We start from the raw sequence: 26,713 nt of genomic DNA on the forward strand, positions 1-26,713 counted from the left end.
TTTGTTTTTCTGAATTTCTTCCTTCTTCAGACCTACGCTGAGAATATGATGGTTCGAACTTCAAGAGACTATGAGGAATTCTTGATGGTAGAAGACAACTGACAAGATGATAAAACAGAAGGATAGGAACATAGGTCTGTGATGACACCGTGGAGTTAACCCTGCAGCTTTGGACTGCCTACTTCCAAAGGTCTTTCACATGGAAAAGAAATATACTCCTATATTATTTTCAGCCATGTCTTTTTTCTGACTTCTTTGCTTTCTTCCTGTTATATACAACTGAATATAACCCAAACTGATCCAGCTGTAGTGTTTAATTGCATCTGGGACAAGTGGTCATTTAATTTGGACTTGGATACTTCCAGTGTGGGGAACTTACTGATATTTGAGGTGGTCTATCCATCTTGGGACAGCTATTACTAACAGAAACTTTTTTTATTGAGTACAAATTAATATTAATGTAGAGTCCGCCTATAGGTCCTAGAATGGCTTTGGGGGTCACAACTTTCTTGTCCTTTTTTCACGTGTCAGATATTTGAAGAAGTGTTCATGTTCCTCTGACTTGGCTCATCTCCAGGCTAAATATCTCCAATTCTTTCAACTAACCCTCACAAGACATGGTTTTTTCATTTCAATAAACTTAACCTAGCTTTATGTATATGTTCACTCTATAAATGCTTATGGAATAGAGCTCCAAGCTGTAAGATTCAGCTGTGGTGCCTACAATCCTATTTATTTCGTAGATTCAAATGAAATTATTTTATTTTTTTAAAGATTTTGTTTATTTATTTGACAGAGTACAAGCAGGGGGGAGTGGCAGGCAGAGGGAGAAGCAGGCTCCCTGCTGAGCAGGGAGCTGGATGTGAAGCTGGATCCCAGGACTCTGGGATTATGACCTGAGCTGAGGGCAAACGCTTAACTGACTGAACCACCTAGGCACCCCGATTCAAATGAATTTTTTTAAAAAGTACTTTTTACTCACTCTACACCAGATTAATAGCCTGCAGTTTACATAATGGACCTCACTGTTTTGGGTGGGTTAAAATCTGGGTTAAAACAAACACGATCATTTAAACCTACACTGTATTATAGTCAGTGTGTGCAGCAAAAGACAACGTTTTAATTCATTATTAACCACACTGTACACAAACCAGCTTCTCCTTTTGCATACTAAAAGGTAACATTCCCAGAGTCATTAGTTGTTGCTTAATCTGCTTAAACAAAGCTCCCCTCCTAAATGTTTTCTGTGCAAGTAGCCAATTCAGACCCCTGGGCTCGCATCTCCAGGACTGTCTGCTTAACACTTGTCAATCACTTCTAATGGAAACCTACTCTAGTAGATACTCAGAAACCATGCTCTATATACATTAAAATAACTGTACAGAATTTCAAAATGTGTGTCTAAGAGTTATGCTTCCCCCTCCACCACCCCACTAAAACAACACTGGCAAAAGGCATGGACTCCTACCTGTCAAATTCAGGAAACTAATATTTTTTCCTCATTTTAGCTGACACCTCTGTGGTATTCAACACTGTTGACTAATACATTTTCAAAATTCTCTTCTCTTGGTTACCGACACCACACCCCTACTGGTTCTTCTCTATGTCCATTCCTTAGTCTCTGTTGGGTCTTCTTCTTCTGATCACCTCTTAATTGTTGCTGCTCTCTAGAACCCTGACCAAAGCCCTCTGCGCTCCTCACTTTATACTTTTCCCGTGGGCAATCCCATATTCTTCTGTAGTATCAGTGTAGACTGCTGACTTTTATGTCTGTATCTCTAGTTCTGACCTCTCTGTTTTAAGCTCCAAACCAATATTTTCAACTGACACAGCAGCAGCATTATCTTGGTGACTCACAGGAACTATAAAGCATATATCCTCAACACTCATCACCTTCCCCTCCAACTCAGATACTCAAGCAAATATCTGAGAATAAGGTGCTTTCTTACTTTTCTATAGTTATTCCTCTCAACAACTATGTCATGTATTATTATCCCTGTTTAGATATGTGAAAACTAAGGCTCAGAGTAGTTAAGCAGTATATGCAGAAATCCCTCAGCTACTACATGGCAGATTCTAATGCATTTCAGTCTGACTCTGGAACTGGAACTCCTAACAACTATGTTAAATTCCCCTTACTAGCAGATTCTGTTATAGGATATTTTATCTTCATATTGAAAATTAGAGTGCAGGACTCTGAAGGAAGGGAACACTTAGGAGAAAAGGTTATTGTGGTGATTAGGTTAGGAGGGAAGGTGAGTTCCTGAGTTACCCTGGTAGAAGCAGAAGCTCAAGTTCAGAGAGAAAAAGGCAGTAGAGGGGAAAAGTGAATAGAGCCAGGGCAGCAGGGCAGGAGCAGCCTAGGTCAAAATTGTCTTCCTTTAAGGTATTGTGATGAGACAATTGACCTTCCTGAGTTTCAGTCCTGCCTGCAGGTAAATGGCTTCCAGGTAGGAAAGGGAAAACATTTTGGTAATCCCAAACTTGATTCCCATATAACTTGTACGGAAATCAAAGGGGTCTATTGACTGATACACATGACTGGTAAACATGATAAATAGTTGCAGAATCTAATAAATGGCAATTATTTTGAAACAGAACCAAAGGTACAGTTTTTGTAGCAAATTCAGCCATAAAAATTATAAACAAATTGAGAGAGTAAAATAATTATTCTTAAAATACTTTTTTCAACTTATTTTGGTTAAGCATCTTTTTATTGCTGTCATTTTTATTCTCTCCTCCCCAGTTTTCTTTAACCATTTTTGTCTTTAGGCTTTCAACTGAGCATTCCTTTGAGGAATGGAACTCATGTTCAGTACACGAAAAGCATTGGGACAACAAATTTCTTTAATTTCTCAATATTCTATCAGTATCTGTTGCTTGACCAAATTGATGTATTCCAACAATGTTGACTCTAAGACAAATCCTATTTTAATGTTGACTCACATTAGAATACTGGAGATGTTCCCATGTGCACTTCTTCCCTCTTGCCAAATGGAATGCGTTACAAATACCGAGTTATATGTTAAGAAGAATTTCTTATTCCCATGATTATTTGCAAGGGGGGGCTTTTGTTTGGGGGCTCTCTTCTGCCATAGGTCTACTGTTTCCTTCATCCTTCTTCAGGAAAAAGATTTATCCTAAGCCTGGGTGACTTCCTAAGCATACATCTTCACTTTTTCTATGGATCTAAACAGTATCTAGAAAGTATAGGTGTGATGCTATATCTCACCACTGAGTACTATGTTTTAACACAAGGTATTCCAGCATGAAAATTCTTCATGTAACATTCTTAGATACTTCAAAAAGGAAATTAAATAACCTTTTAAGAAATCAATTATCCAAATTAGAATTCAGGTAAAGTGAATTTATTTAAAACAAGATATCATTTTAGTTAAAGCTCAGGTTTCTATCACCTCCTTCTTAACAACATTGTTGAAATGCTTTCATGTGGTTTATGGTTTCATTTATAAAAAGTTAGAAAAAAGCCAAATACTTAATCCTTAATTGCTACTGATTTATTGTTGAGATGACTGGGACCATACGGTCTTTATAAACTGATAAAAGTTCAAACAGAATTTTTTTTGTGTGTTTCAGTTTTTAAATGTCGTGTTTGTTATCCTCAGACAAGCTACACAACCTCTGGGTTGTTACATTTAAAATAATAATTTATTATTATCCTATTTCCTTATAATATTGTTAAAAAACAAAATTAAATTGAGTAAATTTGAAGATCTAATTGACTTTATCAAATGGTTCATGAATCAGGCAGTATCCCATCTAGCAAGTAGATCCTCTAAGGAGTCAGTACAGAAATAGCAGGTTTTTATAGAATGGAGGGTGGGACAAGGAAGTTATTAGCAAAACAGAGGAAAGGATTTTCAGGCAGGGTCACTTTCCCTTGGAGGGGAAAGGGAGAGGGTTTTATCATGCAGATTACATGATCTTCTTTTGGGGGATGGAGAGTGCTGATTATGGCACTGTGCTGACCAGAAAGTTTCTGACTAACCTGTTAAGACTATATTTCTGGGGGAGATTGAAATTGCAATGAGACTAGGTATTAAATCCTGGTTTAGCAATTTGGCATAGCATAAGTGCTCCATCTTGAGCCTGTGTGTTTTTTAAACAGTATTATGTGAATTTATGGATTAATGATCAGAAAATCTTTTGAGATTCATGGATGAATCTGGCTTCTTAAAGGTGTCTCACAGGCACTCAACTAGTTTATGATATAACTAGTTTATGCATTCTGAATGCATTCATATCCTTTCTCTGAATTATTTTTTCCCTTTTTCATGTTTTTATAAGAATTTAAGACCATCCAGATTGAGTCATATCAGTATTCCCTATAGCCTAAGATTCTATGTTCAATTGTGGCAGTAAGAGAAATTTTGTGGGGAATGGATATGTTTGCTTTTCATGACAACAATCTTAAAAGTTTAGGAACACTCCCTAAAAATTCTAACTATTCCCCAATTCATTAACGGTTTGTCATGCATAAATGTACCTTAACATCATTATTAAGTATTTTATATTTGGACCACTGTGTTTTTCTACATGTTGATAAACAACTAATTTGACTAATCTTTACCCATTGAATTGCCTGATTTATTGACAGAATAAGTTGGATGTTTTGGTATTTTATCGATGCAGCCAAAGGCACACATGATAAACAAACTGAATAGGGAAAACAGTTGTGACAGTTAGGCCTGAAGGTACTGTCAAGACTCCTGGAATTCAAGATCCCTTTTCAGGGAAACCAAAAAGCATGACAGGACCAATTGTCAGATCAGGCTAGCATCAAATACCAGTAACCATAGAAAAATGTAGGAACTGATAGCAGACCTGGGTCAGGACCTAAGTACCAGGTAGTATCAAACATATATGTGAGTATAAGTGACCTCTCTGACTGTTTTTCGTTTGTTTGTTTGTTTTCCAAATTTCTACTTTATTTTATTTTTTTAATAATATTTATTTTGTTATATTAGTCACCATACAGTACATCCCCAGTTCTTGATGCAATGTTCCATGATTCATTACTTGCATATAACACCCAGTGCACCATGCAATACGTGCCCTCCTTAATACCCATCACCGGCCTATCCCAATCCCCCACCCCGCTCCCCTCTGAAGCCCGCAGTTTGTTTCTCAGAGTCCATAGTCTCTCATGCTTCATTCCCCCTTCTGATTACCCCCCCTTTCTTTATCCCTTTCTTCCCCTACCGATCTTCCTATTTCTTATGTTCCATAAATGAGTGAAATGATATGTCTTATCACATGTAAACTGGATGGTCATTTAATTTCAAGATAAAAGTTAAGATAGGAAACTTCTATGGTCTGGGCCATATGCTTCCAGATGATTTAGTTAGACAAAATCACTCATTTAAATTGGGTGAAGAGGGAAGAAGGGGATATTTATAGAAGTGTAGAATCCCAAACTAGCAAAGAAATGGGACTGATCTAATCCTTATTGACCAGACTTTACCTGGAGTATTAGATTCCTTTTGGAAGCCATCCTTTAAAGAGATATGATCAGACCAGTGTCCTTTCAGAAGAGGATGTACTCCCCATGAAGGGACTCCAAGCCACAACATAGAGTAACCCAAGGTTTTAATTAGGAGTGAAAAAAATGTTTAGGGAGGGCTGCTTTATCTACAAGGGATTAAATTTGTTCTGTGTGGCTACTTATGACAAATTGAAGAGCAGATTTCAGTTCAATATCAACCGGAGGCTGTCTTAACAAGAAAGGGAAGACTTGATAGTGTTTCTTATTATTATTGGTCTTCAGGTACATAGATGGAAGGCAGGAAGATGGAGGGCAGGAAGAGAAGTGCACGAATGCTTGGATCAAGTGAGTTTTTGGTAGAGTACTGGATCTGTATGACTAGTTAAAAAAATGAAAAAAAAATTGAAGTACCAATACAAGTCTCCAACTTTTAATTTTTTTAACCAAGTGAGGCCTGAGAAGGTTTGGGGGATAACGTATTTTGGCAATGGATAACACTTTTATTCTCTTCTTGAGTGAAACCCACTGGAAATTGCAGCCAGCCTGCCTGGGTCTGAATATAGCCTGTGCCACTTATCAGGTGAATGACTTTAGGAAAAACCCTTTAATTTTTTTGTGCCTCAGTTTCCTCATCTGTAAAGTGGAGTAATAATACCTACCTCAAGTATAAAGCATATGAACAGTGCCTTTTTCATAGTAAGTATTCCATAAGTGTTATCTATTGGCTCTTAATTGAGATGTATGTATAGGAGTTAGCTGGAAGATAAACTATCGGTGCTAACACTGATAAAGTACAAATGGAGATTGTGGCTTTAGATTGGCATCCAAGTGCGTATGTTAATATGTACCACGGCTCAACTTACCCACCTGGTCTTTGTCCCAACAGGACAACCATAAATCTTCTCTGTAGGAGTTAGTCTCTTTCCTATTTGGCACAGAATGTGAACATCCATGAACAAGATGGCTCCAGAAAGTGAGAAACTCAGAAGGGGCCAAATCCAAGATGTTCAGTTCCTTTTTTCAAATTTATTAAATCAAATAATTCACTATTCCTCCCATGGAGCGGAATAAATGGGGGAATAAAAGAGGAGTATTATTCTAGTGGAGCTCTCTTCCCATGGAGATCTAAGACAGGAAATGAAGGTTTACCCTCTAATGAGGACACTAAGAAAAAAAACCAACAACTACCATTTCAAACACCATCATTTCGTATCCCACAAATAGAATAAAGCAAAGTTTTTTAAATAAACTTAGCCTTCTACCACATTGCCCTTATTTTTCACAGAACTGCAAAATTTCATTAGGATTTGGCACCAGTCCCTGGACTAGCCTTTGGGAGCCACTAAACTAGATGACTTTTAAGATGATTCTAACCATGAGATGTTATAATTCTATGATAGAATTTCATTTGTACCTGGTCTGCAGGCAAGAACCAAGGGACTAAACCTGGGTCAAGGGACAGGCAGATCCTGAAAATGTGTTTGTGAAAAGGTTGGCAGAGCAGGGTATTTTTTCTCCTTGGAATCCTTAATCATATTTCCGTACTGTCAATATGAAGAAGAATTTATCTAAAAGGCCAGAGGCTTGTTGTGAGGAAAACTTGATGTTGAACCTCTGTGCCCAGTTTTGGGCTTTGGGATTTTCATTGCCAGCCTATGCACCATGATAGTTGGAAGAAAATACAGTTGTGTCAGTTTCAGCATCTCTCTCAGTAATAACATTTTGAATGTGTTTATTTCTTTGTCTTAATATTTTATTACCAGCTTGTTGTTCTCCTCATCCCACATGTGGTCCCACTCCCCCCACCCTTGTGAATGAATGAAGCTACAGTACAGCAAATTGAAATAGAAAACCACATATCCAGGGTGATTTATCATTAATGTGCAATTCTATCCTAACCTGAAAGTTAAGGAGCAAGAATCCCAAGCTATTTCAAAATTCATATTACAAGACAGACAATCAGATGCCCCCAAACCACAACATCTTGTACTCTATTAATCGTTCAGTGACAGAGCCCTTTGGTTGCATTTGTATTTCCAAATAAATATAAACATATGTCACCATTTTTTATTGATTTTGGTCTTTCCTAGGAAGGAAATGCTGTTAAATTATAATAAATGGTGTCAACTAAAACAAATAGTATAAAACCCATTAAGAAGACATTTATTGCAGAACTTGGTTTGATTTGTTGGCATCAGTTGAAATCATGTCAAAATAATGTCTTCGGAAACCAAATAAAAATTTGTTTGCAAATTTGTCTGCAGCAAGCATTTCTAGAGCATAAAAATCCTTAAGAATCAATATGGTTTTATTCAGTATGCAAATGTACTGAAAAGCATTAGAGCAAAAATTCCATTGCTGAATTATATGATAGTGTTAGTGAATTAATAAATAATAATAGATGATAAATAATATAGTGACTGAATGAGATAATACATTTATGAAGAAGTAGAGGGAGAAAAAGATTAAGGGGATAGTCTTGGGAGAAGATCAATTTTCAGATAAGCTAAACTAACATTTTATATTCAGAAAATTAATGGAGTTTAGTTCTGTAACTCACAAAGTCCAGTTAAACTACATTTCAACTGCAGCCTTTAAAAAGGGAAAGGAGAATGCCTACTTCTGAAGTGATAACCATTTGAGTTTTAATATTAGTCAGCCTGCATCTATAATTTGCATAACTGTGTTTGCCTTCCAGGTAATTGGGAATTTAATTGCTATCAGAATAAAATTTGAGTTAATTCCAAATGATGTCAGTGCAATGTATCCCAATGTGCAGTTTTGAGAGTCACTGTAATTAGGCAAATGAGAGGGTTGCAGTTGGAGTTGGATTTCAATATCAAATCAAAAAGAGTTTATTTTCAGTATATCCTGGGTCCTTTTCTGCAACAATCCTCTTTCTCCTTTAACTGCCTTCCAGGATTGCAGTTATCAAAAATACCTCACCTGTGAAGCTGAAGCTGTCTGCCTTTCTTTCACTCTCTCTTCTTCCACTGAAACAGAGCCACCTGATTTTCCACCCTGTTTCTAATCTCATTCCTGGTATGATTAAAGGAGCTAATTTGATAAATGAGTTAACGTCTTTATTCTTTATTTCTCCCAGGTAATTTATTTTTATTTTTGCAAAGTAGTATAATAATAATAAAAATAAAAACAAAAATAAGCTGAATCTCAATCGCCAACTACTATCACTGTAGTTTCACAAATGAAAGGGCACTTTAATAACCTTCCCTACTTTAATGAAAGTAGGAAGGATATAATTGCAGAATAAAGGACAATCCTTTAACTGAATACATTTAGGTTTATGACAAACTCTCATTACATTGACCTTATATTTCTAATTTTGTAAAAAATCAGTGAGACTTCATTATAGCCCATCACTATTTTGTAAACTGGTGTTTGAACACTGTTTTTTTGTTTTTTTTTTCAACTTGATAGCATTGCTGTGGTGTTCAGAAAAGAGGGCTATGGTTCTTGTTATTGATTTTCTGGGGTAAAGTATGGTAATGGAATAAAGCAGGAAGAGACTATGGGGCTCATCTCTGGAGAATAACCAGAGGCTCTGGGGTAAAGTAGAAAGAATTCATGGAGTACAGGAAAGACAAATAAGGCATGATCAGTGGGGAAGGGTAGCAGAGGCATCATAGGGGTTTTACAAATCTGGCTGCTCTAGGAGAAATGCCTGCAGGTTCTTTTTCTGGCTCTCACAATCTCTTTGACATGAATGGTTGGAATTATATGGTTTTGTATGGTGCGGTTGGGCTTTTGCTGGCCACATCACACTGTGCAGCCAGCTTCCTTGTCTAAATGATTGGATACTACAATTCCTCTTCTTCTGTAAGGCACCATTGATATTACCCCATTCCAGGTTGGCAAGACAGCATTTCAAAATTGATTTGAATTTTCCAAAGTGATTTGTAAGCAAAGTCTTTTAAGATCAGGGAGAGCGAAGTTAACTAAATTATGTATATGTTATATGCACATTATATATTTGTATGTGTATTCCAACTTCCAGTACAGATCATACCAGTTTTTTTTCTTTGCTAAAAAAAAGGACCAAAAGAACTAAATCAAAATTTGGACTAAGTGCTGTCAGGGTTCTGGTATTGGGGGTTGTTAGAAGCATTGTGAGGAAAAATCCTAAAGGACAATGACCTGTTGTTAGCTGTGAGTGAAACCCAGAGACCATCAGAGGGAGTACTTTATCTGCTGTGAAAGGGCTCAGAGCGAGACAGATAATAAATGTACAACAAACAATCCGATGTCAGGAATGATCACTATTGCAAAATGAGATAAAAACCTATTTTTTAGCAATTTCTACTGATGAAGTCCCAACTCCAGCCACGGCCAATATTAGCTAGATGATTCTTTGAATCTGGCTAATGTGGAATCTTGCAAGGACAAAGAGGATTTGCTCACTAACCAGTAAGAGGTACTGGTCATGCATGCTTAAATGTGTTAATAGTGCTGGTCTTCAATAGTACCAATTTAATGAAGACGATGTTATGCCTTTTAATTGTTCATCGATGATTTGACATTAGCCATCCTTTCTGACAAATATGAAGATTTGTTGGCCAGCACTGACATTACCTGAAAACTAGGTCCTTAAATTGTCAGATCCTCCCCACATTTCCTTTGTCTTTGCCTTCCCTGGTGCCTTGGTACTCTATTGATGGGCCCCACTTGCAGCTCAGATCACACCCCACTGTATTCCTATGTCAATTTTTTAAATGACAGAAAATATGCCAGTAACCTCAGACCTCTTTTAGTGGAGCTTGAAACACTGAACCAGGAATGAACTTTATGCATTCATTCTACCCCTGAATTCCAGTGCTCCACACCTCTTTCTAGGTGAATTTTGCTTTAATTTCTCATTCTATCCAGTTTGTCCAGTAGTTCCCCCTTGTCTCCCTCTAGGGCAATGTCCCCACCCTACATCTTGCCTACTTTCTGCCAACCTCCTTTCCCTAGATTCTTGCCCCAGCCCACTTCTTGATATCCTTTCAACTGGCAAGATATGGATAAGTCATGATGATGACAGACACTATACTTGACTTCCGGGTTGGAAACTTCCTAAAATTTCTTATTGCTGGATTGGATCTCCTCTTTTTGACCATTGTTCGAATCTATGGACACTGCTCTGGAAATCTCAACTGTCCTGGCTAAGGCCACCCTCTGCATTCTGGTCAGGTTTTCTCAGCACCTAACCTAGTTAATGGGTATTTGCTTGGTCCCGCTTCCTTTCCCATCATACTCTGTGGCTGAATCCATCTATGATTTGTCTTTGTAGGTGATGTGATGGGTACTACAAAAAGCTATATCCCTGAAATTTCCATCTGTGATACCTGCAATTTATTATGATTAGATTCAGCCCTTTGAGATAATGGATTGCATCTATAGCAGACTTCTGTAGAAAATGCATATGTTCCAGGTATCTTTGTAAGAGTAGACTAGGCTAGTTTGTGGCAATGAATAAACCCAAATAAATGTGTAATATATCAACATAATAGTTTATTTCTTGCTCACATAGTAGCTTGTGGGAATATTCAGGTCAGCAAGAGGTTCTTCTCCCCACTGTCATTTAAAGATTTGAAGTTTCCCTATCTCGTGGCCCCTCAATTCCCTAAGGCCTCATTGACATCTACACCCAGCTGGTGGAAAAGAAGACTGAGCCTGGAGAGTCAGTAGATTTTGAAGGACAGTTAACAGTCTCTGCCATACCAAATAAGGATAACACAATGATACATTTTTAGCCTTTGATAGCTTCACACAGTTTTGTTCATTAAATTACTAATATTTTAAGAAGCAGATTACAAAAGAATAGGATATAGGCTAGATTTGGGGAGTGAAATAGGAGGGTGTAGGGGAATACATTGCCAATATATGTGTCAGTGATGGGAAGGTCAGGTTTCTTTCTTTTCTTTTTTTTTAATTAATTAAGCTCCATGACCAATGTGGGGCTCAAGCTCATGACTCTGAGATCAAGAGTTGCATGCTCCACTGACTGAGCCAGCCATGTGCCCCAAGGTCAGGTTTCATTGTGGTGACAAATGTGTGGGGACAGGACTCAGGTCAATAAGAGGGTACTGGGAAGAGGAGAAACAGAGGGATGGAAACAAAGATAAAAAGGTCGTCTTAGTTTTGTTTCAGGTTAGACCTGGTTCTACCATCTATTCAAAATGCTTGCCAAGTGAGGGTCTTCAAAATGTGAGCAACCTAGTTTTGTGCCTATTTCTGCCAGTCATCTGTCTTTTTCAAAGAGTGGGAACAAAATACTTCCAAAGCCCTGGTTCTCAGTATGCTCCACCAGGTTCCTGCTTCTCATAAGATTTTTCAACTTAGTACCACACCAGAAGAATTAAAATCCCATCAATTTTATCATTCTTAGTCTTTGCTCAGGTCACAATAAAGCAGTAGCTTTCTTTTAGCTATCCAGTTGGTGTCAGACTGCCCACTGGGAGCCTTATAATGTATGAGGCAAAATCTTTTCATATAGATACCAAGTCTGTTTCCTGTTTGGCCAGTTTATACAAACGAGGACTGACCTCTAGTTCATTTTTGTCTTCCCCTCATCTGCAGCCCTACAGACTACGAGAGACTGACCTATGCTGGTGACCTACTGACTCATCCTTAACCACCTGGGCTGGAGCATGAGTGGATTCTGCAGGAAACAGGGAGGTGAGTGGGAGGGTGGATGTTGCCAAGCAATGAGCCTCAGCTATTGTCTGCACAGTTGTTAATGGAGCTGAATTTGATTTGTGTTTAGCTGAAAACACTTTGCAAAGGCAGACAGGAGGCAAAGGTCTGGAGATACAGAGGCATAGAAATGATAGCTTTTGCTTTTTAACTTGTGTCCTGGATATTTTCAGTGGCCAAAGGAATCATTGAAGGTGGAGAGTCATGGGCAGTCAATCCATTCTGGATGAATAGATTTCTAAGGGTCTTAGGGTCTTGTTAGTGGTAGATTGTTATTCATGTAATGTGAGGAATGCTCCAAAATATCCTTTTCTTGCAGTGCCTTACACCTTGTTATTGAATATTACTTTTTAAGAATTTTCTAAATGAATTTTAATAAACATAGTTTATTTAATAAACACTCGAGTAGCATTTACTATATACTAGGCCCTGTCTGAGGGCCTTATAGATACTTATTCCTATTAATTACAGAGTCTGCTCTTAACCCTTACACTATTCTGCCTCTCAGAGCGTGGGATGTTACATTTATTTTGGAGATGTGTAACCCATTCTAGCAGGTATTATTTTTATTAATCATAATACCATCCCCACCTAGTAGAGAGCAGGACTCCAAATATTTTGAAAGGAAGGGACATAAATGGGTCTGATGAAACTGTTGGGGGATGGGGGTGTCAGGCTGAGGGTCTTGTTAAAAGTCTAGATCCCCTAGTACCTGTGCTCCCTAAACATGCAACATTTAAGGAATCGTGCTCTCATCTCTTTCTTCTAGCTTGTATGAATTTGATTACAGTGATTAACATTTTCAGTCTCACCTCTTGCCTTTATTTTAATTTAAATTTTTATGTTTTGTTTTGTATACTCAGAGGTGCTATAGGCTGTATATGAAACAGATGGACTTCCATTCACCCAGGGAAGAAAGAATGCTTGGGATTGACTAGGAAGCCATCGGTGACCATCTTAAAACTGGTTTCCAGTTCTCTATTCAGAATTGGTGCAACTTGCGTAGAGGCTGTCCTGACAGGATTTCTTCCTCTTGTCTGGGTTTCCTATGGATAATTTGGTGCTAGATGCTGCTCTCTGATCATTCAAATATCTCATTAGCTTCCTCCACACGCTGTACTTTATAGGTGACTGATTGCCTCCTCCTTTGGCACCACGTGGCAAAGGGCCACTCTGTCCAGAATGTTTTCATCTGGTATCACATAGCCCATTGCTTTTAGTCTATAACTGGCTTTTTATACACCCCTGTTTGTGGCTCTTCAAAATCTCAGTTTTCTGTATGAGACCTGTACGTCTCACTAAATATCCCACAGCAATATCTGATGGAAAAGGGGGTTGGTAATTTTGGTGAGTAGTATTACCCCACCAGTCCTTGTCCCCGAAACATTTTCCCCAGCCAGATACCATAACTAAGTCCATCATTCATCCAAGTACCCACTATGCACAGGATGCTAAGTAAGCTACTCTAGTAAAGTAAGCATGCTTTAGGCACTCTGAGCTGACCTCACTGGGCCATTACCATTACACTCCATGTTCCTAGAGAAAGAAAAGCTATCTTGACTGACAGACTTTTCACTCCCTGTGTGTAACTGGGGATTCAGCTCTTACACTTAAGCATTGAGCTCGTTGTCTTCATAATTAATGCTAAAAAGAACAGATTTGGAAAGAACAAGGGAACAAGAGGCTAAGTCTCCAGAGGGAGCCTTAGAAGTGGACTTGGTGCATTTTCCCCTACACCATTAATCCCCCACGGTCACATGTGGGGAATACAAATGTCCTTCTCAGGCCCTCTGGTTCAATTTCACCATAAGACAATTGACCTATCGCCACTGTGAAGAGCAAAGCCTTGAACAAAGCAGCTGCCGAAAGGACTTTGTCAAGCTGGAAATGAATTATTAATACGGCTCTGAAAGGGAACAGCATCAGAAACTGGGCTCTTTATTATTTACATTAATGAGATGGAAGACGATGCAGTGAATAAAACCCCAAGTTTGGAGAATGCTACATTTTGAACTTCAACAACGAGTAAAGAAACAATGAAATCCAACAAATGTAAATCCAGACTAATATGTTTCTGCACAAAAAGCCCAAAGGGGAAATATTTTCAGAGCGGGAAAGGGCTAAAGCAGGGTGTCAAGTCATTACTGAAATTCCCTACTGTCAGTTTGCTTGAGAATGAAGCTCAGACTTAGGAAGAAAAAATGCCCAGATTGCCTGCTGGACAGACACAATACAATGCACCTATCAAACGAGGCAGCATTATCTCTATTAGAGATGTGTGCCCAGTGCAATATGCCATTCGTCCCTTATCTGGGTTGAACGGTAAATTATTCCAATACAATATCATATTCTCTTCAGATAGATTCCAAATCTTCACAGCTTGATTGGCAGAGGCGTGTGTGTATGTGCAGGCTTTCTGTGTACATCCCCTAATGATAGCTGCTTTCCTTCTGCTACAGAGAGAGCTCTCTTTCCTACCAATAACCTCCCATCCTTGATCAGAAATGGTCTTTTGTTTAACCTTCTCTTTCTTCACTCTAGCCATGTATTCTAAATATTTCTGTGAGCCCCAGTATGGCAATACCATAATCAGTCCTTGCCTTCACAAGAAGCGTAACGATTTCCTGAGATGAGAGACAAGGCAATGTTTTGCATCATTGAATTAGATACTCCCCAAACTGGTATTTTTATTTTGTTTGAACTGTACTTTGTCCTATTCTACACCTCTTAGCTTCTCCACATTTGGTCACTTGTCTTCTTTCACATTTGTACCTTTTGCAGAGCTCCCAGTTTCTGTCTTATTCTGTCTTCAAGTGTTTGTGACCTCTTGGTTATTGGTTGTGTATCAGGCATCTGACCCGCTACATACTCTCACCTTCCCTGTTCCCTTTTGCTATGACTCTACCTTGCCTAGTCTGCTTGGCCCAGACACATTACCTACCTTGATTTCTAGAAACTGCATAATCTTTATTTAAACTCCTTACTTTGCTGGCCTGCCTTCTCTTCTAGGTAGTACTTGGACCTGATATAATTGATACTTTGGAGTGTGCCATTATGGATACTTCTCTTGTACAACTCTGTACTATTTTTTTTCCAATAAAGCTTTGGGTCAATTTGAGAAGAGATAGAAGAATGGCTGAGGGTGTGCATGTGCATGTGTTTGCACTTGCACACACCCCTAGGGAGCCACTTGGAAATTAGTTTGGTCACTCTCTGTTAAATATCTATTGCAGCAAAGCGGAAATTTAAAAATGATCTTAAGCAGCATCAATAATATTGCTTCACAGTGGTAGACCTGGGCTAACCTTGAATCTTGAGTCAGGAAGGCATTTGGCAAAATTTGAGAAAGATTTTTTTTTTGTTCTGAACATCAATCTTTATTTATTTTTTTAATAATGATTTTTTATTATATTATGTTAGTCATCATACAGTACATCCCCGGTTTCCGATGTAAGGCTCGATGATTCATTAGTTGTGTATAACACCCAGTGCACCATGCAATATGTGCCCTCCTTACTACCCATCACCGGCCTATCCCATTCCCCCACCCCCCTCCCCTCTGAGGCCCTCAGTTTGTTTCTCATAGTCCATAGTCTATTGAGAAAGATTTTTGATCTGATTTAGCTGCTCTTATCAGTAGAGCATAATATAGCACATGTGCATATTTTTTTTGAAGTAGCGACAATTGTGACTGATTATAAATGATCTTTGGCATTTTGCAGTTTAAAATTTGTTTTAAAATATATTATTGTTTAATCTTTTTATTAGGTCAAACCATATGAAATTGCTGCTATTTGAACATTTGGACCTACAAAAATGAAATGGTAATCTCATATAATTCACCCTCATAGTTTACAAATGAGGCATCTGAGGTTTAGCAAGATTAAATGGCTTCTTCAAGGTCACTCATTTGCACACTAAGTAGTACAGCTGGGATTCAAATTCCCCTGTCTCACCTTTACTTTCTCCATTCCTCCTTTGTTTCAAGTTCAAGATTCTCTTAAAAGGCACTGGCTACAAGTTCCAGAGCTCAAGAATTAGTTTTTTTTAATCTACAGTGGCCCCCTGGAATTAATGATTTTGAAATGTTCCTGAACACTTAAGAATAGTCAAAAATCTTAAACTGACAAAGAAAAAGAACAATAAATCCTCATGCAAATAGTAATGGCCCACCTGTGTGCCCTCTGCTTTGGAAAATGATAGTATCTGGATATCTGTCTCTCTCTTGTTTCTCCCCTAATCCTTACTTCTTTTTTTTTATTTGCTGTATCTTTTTTTGGTCATCTTCTCTTGTTATTCTCCATCCCTTCCACCCCAATCTTTTGTCTTGAGCTTAAACTCTTGAGTTACTTCTCTCTTCGGAGGTCTTTTTCTTGGCCAAGATCTGATTGTACCACTGACCCCAATTCAATTAATTTTACCAAATACTGTGGAACAGGAAAACTGGAGTCTCGAATCAGGCATCCCAGCAGGATGCCACTTGCTAAGAACTTCCTGTTTTTTAAAGGAAGAGTTTCCAGAAGAAACTGTCAGGTGCCCTGCCCTGCAAGGCTGGTAATGTTGTCCCAAGGGAACATCCTTCAGACCTGAACAGCCTCCTCTCTCTGCTGGGCCATAATACTATTGTGAAGTGGTGCTTCATTTAATTAAGTCAAACTGATGAGCACTGTGCATATTAATGAGCACCCTAATGAGCATTAATTTTTGATGTTCTTCATTAACAAGCATTATAAACTATGACAAATTTTGGTTTGACTTTGTGCCAAATTGAGCATGAGTGCTTTCTTAAAGCTGTAAATCCCAAAGCTTCCCCTGGGATGTGGAGGGCTGCTCATTAATACTTCTGGAGCTCCCAATGTCAAATAAGACAAATAAATGGCCCAATATGGCTCCTATTGCCCCTTCCCCCACCTGCCTTCATCATGCCTTTCTTTTTTAAGGGGACACTCCCCTTAAAGCACACACACACTCTTACTCAAAACCACTTTTCACTTCAGACTGTTGGGAAAAATGTTCACATCTTGCGAGTTACTAGACCTAGTAATTGCTTGCAAATTTCAGATAATGAAACTTCCAGCTTCAAAACACAAATGCTTGGCAGCGATAGATAGATGGATAGAGAGATGTTTCTTTTAATTGAGACTTGGAAACTTCATTAGAATTTTTTTAAAGAAGCCACGTTTTGTTCTGCTGGTTGTTAAATAAGAAAAGTGCAAGCAATGATGTGTTTAAGGCACACATCAAATCCAGAAGGAAGAAGAGGGATGTTGGGAGGGGCATGAAAAGGTCTTTTGGCTCCAAACCTTCTTCCCTGAGGGCCTGCCAAGGTGCCACAATTCCTCTCCTTAGGTTTTCTCTTTAGGGGTTTTTTGTTTAAATGGAGCTAATGCTTTATATTACCTGGGAGGAGTAACCCATTAGTTACCTGGTAACAGGATTTGATTATTTCATTACATTCATTGCCAACCCTCAGGCTGTGTGATTAAGGGCCTGAAATATAGAATGAGATTACTTTGTTGGAAGAATAAGGCTGGGATATATTCCCAGCCTGATAAGGTTCCCTGGGTAGCCATAGGGAAGTCATGGGGCAGGAGGTTACCAGGTGTGGATGGGCACTGAATAGTAACTTTTTCCTGCTTTCCAAATTTCCTGAATCTGCTATAGATCTTTCCATGCTAGATCTACCAAAATGAGGACATAAGGGCTAGATCTATAGTGTGGAGATTAAGAATATGGGTTTTGGCTTCAGATAGTCCTGGGTTCAAATTGTGACTCAAACAACTCCTAGCTGTGCAATCTTGGAGAAATCACTTAACCTTCCTTAGCCTTAGCTTCCTCATCAAGGAAATGGGACTATATGTAGCAGTGTCTCTCTCACAGGAATTTGCATGGATTAACATGAGTTGATTTGTGTAAAGAGTTTAACACAGTTGCTGACAATAAACAAACAATAGCAAATGTTATCCTTTTGTAAAATGGTCTTCATAGTCTAATGTGTGGAGTATGCAAGGCCTCAGAGTCATCGCTCTCTCTCTTACTCTCTCTCTCTCCCTCCCTCCTTCCTTCCATTTTCCCTCCCTCCCTCTATCTCTACCTCCCTATTACTTGTTTTTAAAATTACCTTTGTCGTGGATTATTTATGGAGTATTTATCTTTCTCAGATAGATTTCCTTCATCAGCCATGGCCGTTCTCAGGTCTGTCTCCCCTGGCTCCCTCTTCATTGTGTTCTTGTGGGTGATTTCAACACTGTTTAGGGAAACCCTAATGAGTTCACAGCACATCTACCTTCCCGATCATAGAAGGGATTTCAAATCCAAAATGAAATAGTTTTTGGATTAATTGTGACATTATTTCCCCTTTTATTGCTGCCCCTAATAAAAGTTGTTCTTTCAATATGTTACCTTCTTACCTGCCAGTGATGTGGAACGAATAAATGAGACAGTAATTTGGTACAGGGGAAGCAGATAAGGAGAAGGGGGTGGATTTTGCAAGGATTCTCTCTATTGCTATAAAACCGAGGAGCAAATTTTGGCTGTGCTTGTAGGCATGCAGCCACATTGAATGTGACAGGCAGATTCAGTCAACAGACACCTACTTTTTAATGTGTCCAGTTCTAGGCCTAATGCCCCAAAGCTACTAAGACTTATGAGATACTATTTCTGACCTCAAGTTGCTTAAAATCTAGCTTAGAAGTTGAGATTATTTATTTAATAGTTAAATAATATTGTAAATAATAGTTCATAAAACTGTTAGATGAAAATGAAGTGGGAAAAGTTTTGTGGGGGAAATGGGACCTGAGCTAGGCCTTGAAGGTTGAGTTTGGATAGTAGAGGGTGATGGAAGGCATTCCAGTTACACATATATTGGTGATGGTAAGGAATAAAGAGATATACTACTAATAGCCTAGTAGCAGGAATAAATGTGATGTGTGCAGGAGACAATGAAATCATGCCGACAGGAGCAGAAAGTGCCTTGTAGAGAGCAGTGGGAAATATGACTATAAAGCACAAATATGGCCGGCTTCTAAGGGATTCAAAGACAGGCTGAGGACTTTTTTGTATACAGTGTGATGATTTGATAAACATGCTTTGCAGAATGATTACCAAGAACGAGATAATTAACACATTCATCACCTCACATAGTTAACTCTTTTTGTGTGTGCGTGTGGTAAAAATATGTAAGATCTACTCTCAGCGACTTTCAAGTATACAGACTGTATTATTAAAAATAGTCACCATACTCTATACTATAGTACATATCTTTCTTATAACTGAAAATTTGTGCCCTTTGACCTATACCACTCCCATTTCCCTCTCTCTCCAGTCCCTGGCAACCACCATTCTATTCTGTTTCTATGAAATCAAATTTTTAAAAAGATACCATATATAAATGATACCAAATAGTATTTGTCTTTCTTTGTCTGGCTTATTTCACTTGGCATAATACCTTCCAGCTGCATCCATGTTGTTGCAAATGGCAGGATTTCCTATTTATGGCTGAAAGATATTCCTCTGTATGTGTGTGTGTGTATCACATTTTCTTTATCCATTCATCTGATGGAGGACACTTGAGTTGGTTCAGTATCTTGGTTATTTTGAATAATGTTGCAATAAACCTGGGGTTGCAGATATCTCTTCAAGATACTGATTTCAATTCCTTTGGATATATACCCAGGCATGGGATTGCTGGATCATATGGTAGTTCTACTTTCAATTTTTTGAGAAACTTTCATACTGTTTTCCATAATGGCTGTACCATTTTACATGCCCATTAACAGTGTACAAGGGTTCCCTTTTCTCCACATCCTCACCAACACTCGTTATCTTTTGTCTTACTGATAATAGACTGAGATTACACGGTAAATAATAAGGAGTCATCATATGTTGGGAAACAGGGATATAATGGGATTGGAGCAGAGGGATCATTGAGCTAGGGATTAGGTAAGAAGATTTGGCAATGGTATCAGGCCAACTACTAAAGCAAGTTCCAGCAGCATCACCTTTAGTGCCCCTTGGGAGCTTGTTAAAAATGCAGAGTTTTTCAAGCCTTACCCCAGGTCTACTGTATGAGTTATCTCCTGCTGTGTAACATATCACCTTAAAACTTGGCAGTTTAAAACAGCAAGTATTTATCTCACGTTTTTGTGGTCAAGTATCTCAGTGTGGCTTAGCTGGGTGGTTCTGGCTCAGGGTTTTTCATGAAGTTGTAGTCAAGATTTTGCCTGGAGCTGTAGTTTTCTGAAGGCTTGACTGGGGCTGAAGGGCCTGCTTCCAAGCTCACTCGTGTGGCTGTTGGCAGGAGGCTTCAGCTTTCACTAGCTGCTTGCTGGACATTTCAGTTCATTGGTATGTTGGCCTCTCCATATACTGCCTGAGTGACTTCTCAACACAATAAGCTGACTTCCCCCAGAGTGAATGATCCCAGAGAGAGAGAGACACAGAGCAACCAAGACAAATGCCACATTGTCTTCTATAATCTAATCTGAGGCATGATATACCATTATTTTTGTCCTATTTTCTTGGTCGTACAAACCAACCCCGATACAATATAGGAGAAGACAAAACAGGAAGTAAATACTGGGAGATGGGGGATGATTAGAGGCCATCTTGTTGGCTGGCTATCATACCTACTGGTTCAGTATCTGCATTTTAAAAGTTTTCCAGGTGATATGTATGCATGCTATACATTGGCCTAAGGCAATATTCCTATAAAAGCAAATGGTGAGGAAGAGATATGTGAAAGAATAAATTCTTGGATTCAGTGGATCTAGGGGATGAAGTAGAAGGAAGAATCAAAGTAAAGAATCCAGTTTCTATCTTGGGAGATAAAACGTAGGGAGGTTGAGATGAGAGGGGGATGACATGATCAATTTGACATGCTGAGTTGGAGGTAATGGGATATTTAGATTTGAAACTTTGAGAATGTGATGCTGGCATTTTGGTGAAAGGTGAACTGGAGAGTCAGCAGTAGAATAAAGGTTGTGAAATCATAAATGAGTGTAGAAAGTTTGAGACAAATGAAAGAACTGAGGTGATGGAGAGGCAGGGGATACTAAAATTAATAAGAAGCAGTAGTGGAAAGCATGGAAAGTGGAAATTATAAGCAAAGTAGAGGATGAGGTCAGACAATCTAAAATGTGAGGGAACAGAAACTATTTCTATTTAAAAGTTATTTAATTTTTAAAATAGGTATTATTTAAGTATTTGGTAAAATATTCAGAAGGTGTAAAGTAAGTGACCTTTCATTCTTGTCCTATAGCCAGATTTATCAACCCAGGTATGTTCTTTGCATATTTATTTATTAAACAAATGCTTAAATAGTACTTACTATGTGTTAGGCAGTGTTCTAGGACTTTTATAAACATTAACTAATTTAATCCTCAAAAGCCCAAACAAGGTAGGTAATATTATTTTCCCCATTATACAGATGAGGAGACAGAGGCACAAAGAAGTCACGTAAGTATTAAGTGGTAGCGCCAAGAATCAAATTCAAGCTGGTTGACTTCAGAGTTCATGCTCTTAATCTTTATGTTCTGCTTACTTTCACATACACATACATACATTTCCCCCCAAATTTTAGACAGATGGTAGCATACTATGGACTATAAACATTGTTACGGTCCTTACTTTTTCACTTAAGTGTATGTTTTGGAGAGCATTTTTATCAGTAACATGTAGATATCTAATGATTGTACCTACCATAATCTATTGTTTTTTAGTCTCACATGTAGTGTTCAATAACTTATTAGTTGCATATAACACTCAGTGCTCATCACATCACATGCCCTCTTTAATGCCCATCACCCAATTACCCTATCTCCCCAACCTCTCCCTTCCAGCAACCTTCAGTTTGTTTCCTATAATTAAGAGTCTCTCATGGTTTTTCTCCCTCTCTGATGACTTCCCATTCAGTTTTCCCTCCCTTCCCCTATGATCCTCTGTGTTGTTTCTTATATTCCACATATGAATGAAACCATATCATAGTTGTCTTTCTCTAATTGACTAATTTCACTCAGCATAGTACCCTTCAGTTCCATCAACGTTGATGTAAATGGTAAGTATTCATCCTTTCTGATGGCTGAGTAATATTCCATTGTATATATACCACATCGTCTTTATCCATTCATCTGTCAATGGACATTTTGGCTCTTTCCACAGTTTGGCTATTGTGGACACTGCTGCTGTGAACATTGGGTGCAGGTGCCCCTTTGGATTGGACTTACCATAATCTATAAACAAGTTCCCTATCGATTAATTTAAAATACTTCTAATCTATTACAAAAACTCCAATTTATATCTGTATACATTTGTCATTTATTATACATGAACATATATAAATATATATATTTACATATATATATATATATATATATATATATATATATATATATATAATAACTTCTTAAAAGTGTGTTTTCTAGGTCCAAAGGTAAGTATATACCAAATTTGATAGATATGGCCCACTTGCTTTCCATATGGGTTGTGCCAATTATACTTCCTTTGGCAATTTATGAGAGTGACTATTTCCCCACATCCTCACCAGCACAGTGTGTTAGCAAACTTTGTCATCATCACCAGTCTGATGGGTGGAAATAATATTTCAATTAGGCTTTTAATTTGCATTTTTCTTATTTTGGATGAAGTTGAGCAACTATCATATCTGTAATTTGGTATTTTGTTTTCTGCAAATAATCTGTTTATTATACTTTGATCATTTTCTATTTGGTCTTCTAAAATTAATTTATAGGAGATCTTTTGATATTAGGAATGTCCCCATTCAGTGATATAAATTGCAAATATTTTCTCAGTTTGTCATTTTTTTTTTTTACCTCATGGAATTTTTTGTCACAGAGGAATTTTTATTTTTATTTTTATGTAGTCATCTGTATCGGACTTTTGTTTTTTGGCTTCTGGGTTTTGTGTCGTACTTAGAAAGAACTTCTCCTGTATTTCAAGATTATTAAAAAATGACTTCAGTCTTTCTTCTAGTTTTTTCATGTTAAAACTGATCTATCTGGAAATTATTTGGGTCAGCTATGAGTTGTGGATTCAACTTTACTCTGTTTCTGGATTTCTACCTGGTTGTCTCAACACCATTTATTCAACTGTCTCTTCCCCATGGATTTAATACCACTTTTAGCATATACTAAATTCCTGTATGTTTGGGTTTATTTCTGGAATTTCTAGTCTGTTCTATTGAGGAATCATTCCCTTTTTGAAAGGACTATTCAGTTTATTAAAATATTCTTACAGGAGTCCTATAAATATTGGGTTGCCTTTTGTATTTGTAAGTGTTTGTTTATACATCATTAAGGACTTGGTGGCAAAAATTGGGGGGAAGAGGGTAGGAGGCAGTAAAGCGTAAGACTAATTTGTTAACAACAAGTACATATTAACAGTCCATCTGAAACTTTCATGTAAATCAGAAAATGGGAGTTGATTTATAAAAAGAGTAAGAAACCCCCTGTTTATCTAAAATGTGAGATGCCTCTATAAAGCCACTCAAAAGGTGCTATTCCAAAATATGCACAGTGGATGAGAGTATTGGCTCTTAAGTCAATCTGCCTAGATGCAAATCTTTGCTATACAATAGTAATATGTTGAAGAAATGTGGCTGTTCTCCAAGGGCCTCAATGTACTGCCTGGCTCGTATATTCTTCCACAGTTCTTTTGGAACCTAGCTCGATAGATTTACCTTCTCTAAGTCCAGTGAACTTTGGTCACTTAAACACCTGGTAGATTTGAGTTCTCACTGCCATTACCACTTGATAGTTTAGAGTTCTAGAGCAGGGGTTGGCAAACTACTGCCAGCGGGTCAAATCCAACCTCCTACCTGTTTTCGTGCTCAGATTTTTAAAGGATTATAAAAAAAAAACAAACCCAACCAACCAACCAACCAACCAAAGAAAGATATGTAACAGAGGCAGTATGTGAACTGCAAAGCCTAAAATATTTACTATCTATGTGACTTTTTTAAAGAAAATGTTTGCCAACCCTAGTATAGATTAGTTCTTTGTCTTTAAAAAATCATACTTATCTTGCCAATGACAAAGGAAGTTACCTCTTACACTCTAAATGCAATTACAAGACATTTACATGGTATAGAAATTGGGTCTTCTTGTTTTATTCTCTACATTGTACCTCATCTAACCCTCATTTTCATGTAGCAGCTGATGGAGATTTAAAGGCTCACAAGAGAATTTCCTTTGCATGATTTTGAGGCAGGGTTCATGGTTGAAAAATCTGAGTGAGCTTTCAAGACAGACTTTTCAGGCTGTGACCCTACCCTGTTGCAGGTTTGTTTAGAGTAAATCAAAGTAACTAGACATCAATCTATTTTTGAACTATTTTCTTGTTGTTTGTTTTCTTGTGCACTCCTAATGAATCATTATTTTCCTTTGCTGTTCCCCTCTTCTCTCCTCTATACATGCACACACATATATGTGCTCTCTTTAGCTGAATCTCTGGGGTCTGGAAATTATTTCTTGGGTACATGAAATTATTGAATCATAGAATATTAAAGGGGTTGTAATACCATATAATATTTTTTATAATATTCAGGGAGCCTCGAAATATTTTACACAATTGACAATTAAACTAAGGCTCTAATTTTACACACCAGATAACTGGAATCATGGGAGGTTTAGTTAAATGTCCAAGGTCACACAGCTAGGAAGGGACTGAGCTGGACTAGAGGATGGATCTCCTGACTGCTGTTTCATTATCAAAAAATAAAGTGCTTTCGCTACCAAGTATGCCTCCTCTTTTCCCTGAGGTGCTAAAAGCAAACTGGGTTGGAAAAGAAATATAAAGGAAGATACTGTCCTTCTAGCTTGTTCTTTCTTCCTTAGCATTCATATTCGGTCTGTCCATGTTACCAGTTTCTCTCTCCAATATTCCACATTGAGGAGAAAATAATCTATTAAGTTTTATTCTTTTATTCTTACTTGCCTTATTGTACCTGGATTGCTGGGACTACTCATCTTATAGTCTATTTTTGGAACAAAAGGTATTGTTGGTTAGTTAGAAATGGACTCTATTCTTTTTTTCTTCCCAAGTATTTCATCATTTCCAATCTCATCTGGACTATAATGAGTTGGATTACCTTTATTAAGATAGAGAATGCCTGGTTTCTCATAATCTCAACCCAGGTATACTTTGGCGAGTAGGGGCTGGAATTTCTAGCCTTCACATTTGGGTCTTGACTCCCAGTTCTTCCTAAAGCTCAATTAATCTCTCTGTCTTTCTCTTTCTCTGTCTCTCTATCTTTCTCTAACTCTCAAAATGTGTTTTAAAGACTTGTGCAACGTCTTAGGAAAGGCTTCTTTGCTCATCAATAGGAAGATAAACAATATAGAGTGTCCACTTCATTTTAGAAACTACTTGGTTCATTCTTTTACACCTCTAAAGAACTAAATCCTTTTTTTTTTTGTTTCTCCCAAGGTAGAGTGGATTCTAATGGTATTTAACAAGTGGAAGCTGTCTGCAGAGTGATATAGTTTAACTGAAGTGGATAAAGATTCTTTTTTTTTTAACCCATAAGAATGTCTTTGGCTGAATTCAGAGAACTCCCACATTTGAGAGGGTCTCTTAGGTCATTCATTCTCCCAGCTTAAACTCCAAGCTTTTCAGGGACCACTTAGCATTAGCTATACCTGTACAGCCAAATCACTCTCCACATTTTCAAAACTAAAATATATCATCAATGCTTTGGAATAAAGGATGGAGATGTTCAGCAAAGAGCTCTCTGAATTAATGAAGCATTTTGATGTTGTATTGTATTGACTGGGATATGGGCCCTTAGAAGAGCCACTTAAAAATATTAATAGGAATTATTCTGGGGTGCCTGGGTGGCTCAGTCAGTTAAGCATCCAAATCTTGATTTTGGCTCAGGTCATGATCTCAGGATGGTGAGATTGAGCCCTGCACTGGGCTCCATGCTCAAAGGGGAGCCTGCTCGAGATTCTCTCTTTCTCCCTCTCCCCGATGTTCCTCACTCTCTAAAATAATGAATATATAAATCTTCAAAAAAAGAATCATTCTTGTGTTTTCCATAAATGGTTAGCTGGATATTACTTTGAATGATTTAAGTATCCCTCTGGTTATCTTGTTTACAAAATCCACTGGTTAAATCATCACCAGTTACACATGTGTAGGGTTCAAATCAATGGGTTTCTCATGTAAACCAGGCTCATTCTTTGGATTGCAAGAAGTCATGCTACAGTCACTTGCAGGTATACCCACACAGTCAGATCTCATGTAAAGGGGTGCATTTCTTAAGTATTTTTAAAGGAACAAAAGAGAAACCATTTTACGCATTTAGGAAAAAAGTAACAGATACTATAGAATATAGGGGGAGGTGCAGGATTTTTTCTAAAAAAAAAAAAAGCAAATATCTATCTCTGGTCATTGGGTACTTCTACCTGGCTTCATGATACTTTTCTGACTTTCACTCAATATACATTGGTGCAATGCTCACTCTGCCCAGGCAATGTCTTTCATCCTATGTCT

At 37.9% G+C, this 26,713-nt stretch overlaps 1 protein-coding gene across 2 annotated transcripts in view; it reads left to right on the forward strand.

The window, feature by feature from the left end:
* SMARCA1 (SNF2 related chromatin remodeling ATPase 1) overlaps window positions 1-26,713 on the forward strand; it is a 734,807-nt gene that overhangs the window by 345,731 nt on the left and 362,363 nt on the right. The window contains exons 25-26 of one of the 2 annotated variants that reach the window (XR_015723364.1): window positions 31-190; window positions 12,086-12,184. The gene's annotated coding sequence lies outside the window, so the exon portion shown is untranslated. The remainder of the gene's footprint in view (window positions 1-30; window positions 191-12,085; window positions 12,185-26,713) is intronic. The other variant, XR_006777961.2, reaches the window with a different exon arrangement.

This window comes from Ursus americanus, chromosome X (assembly GCF_024610735.1).
Source record: "Ursus americanus isolate L20-20 chromosome X, mUrsAme1.1.p, whole genome shotgun sequence".
Taxonomy (NCBI): domain Eukaryota; kingdom Metazoa; phylum Chordata; class Mammalia; order Carnivora; family Ursidae; genus Ursus; species Ursus americanus.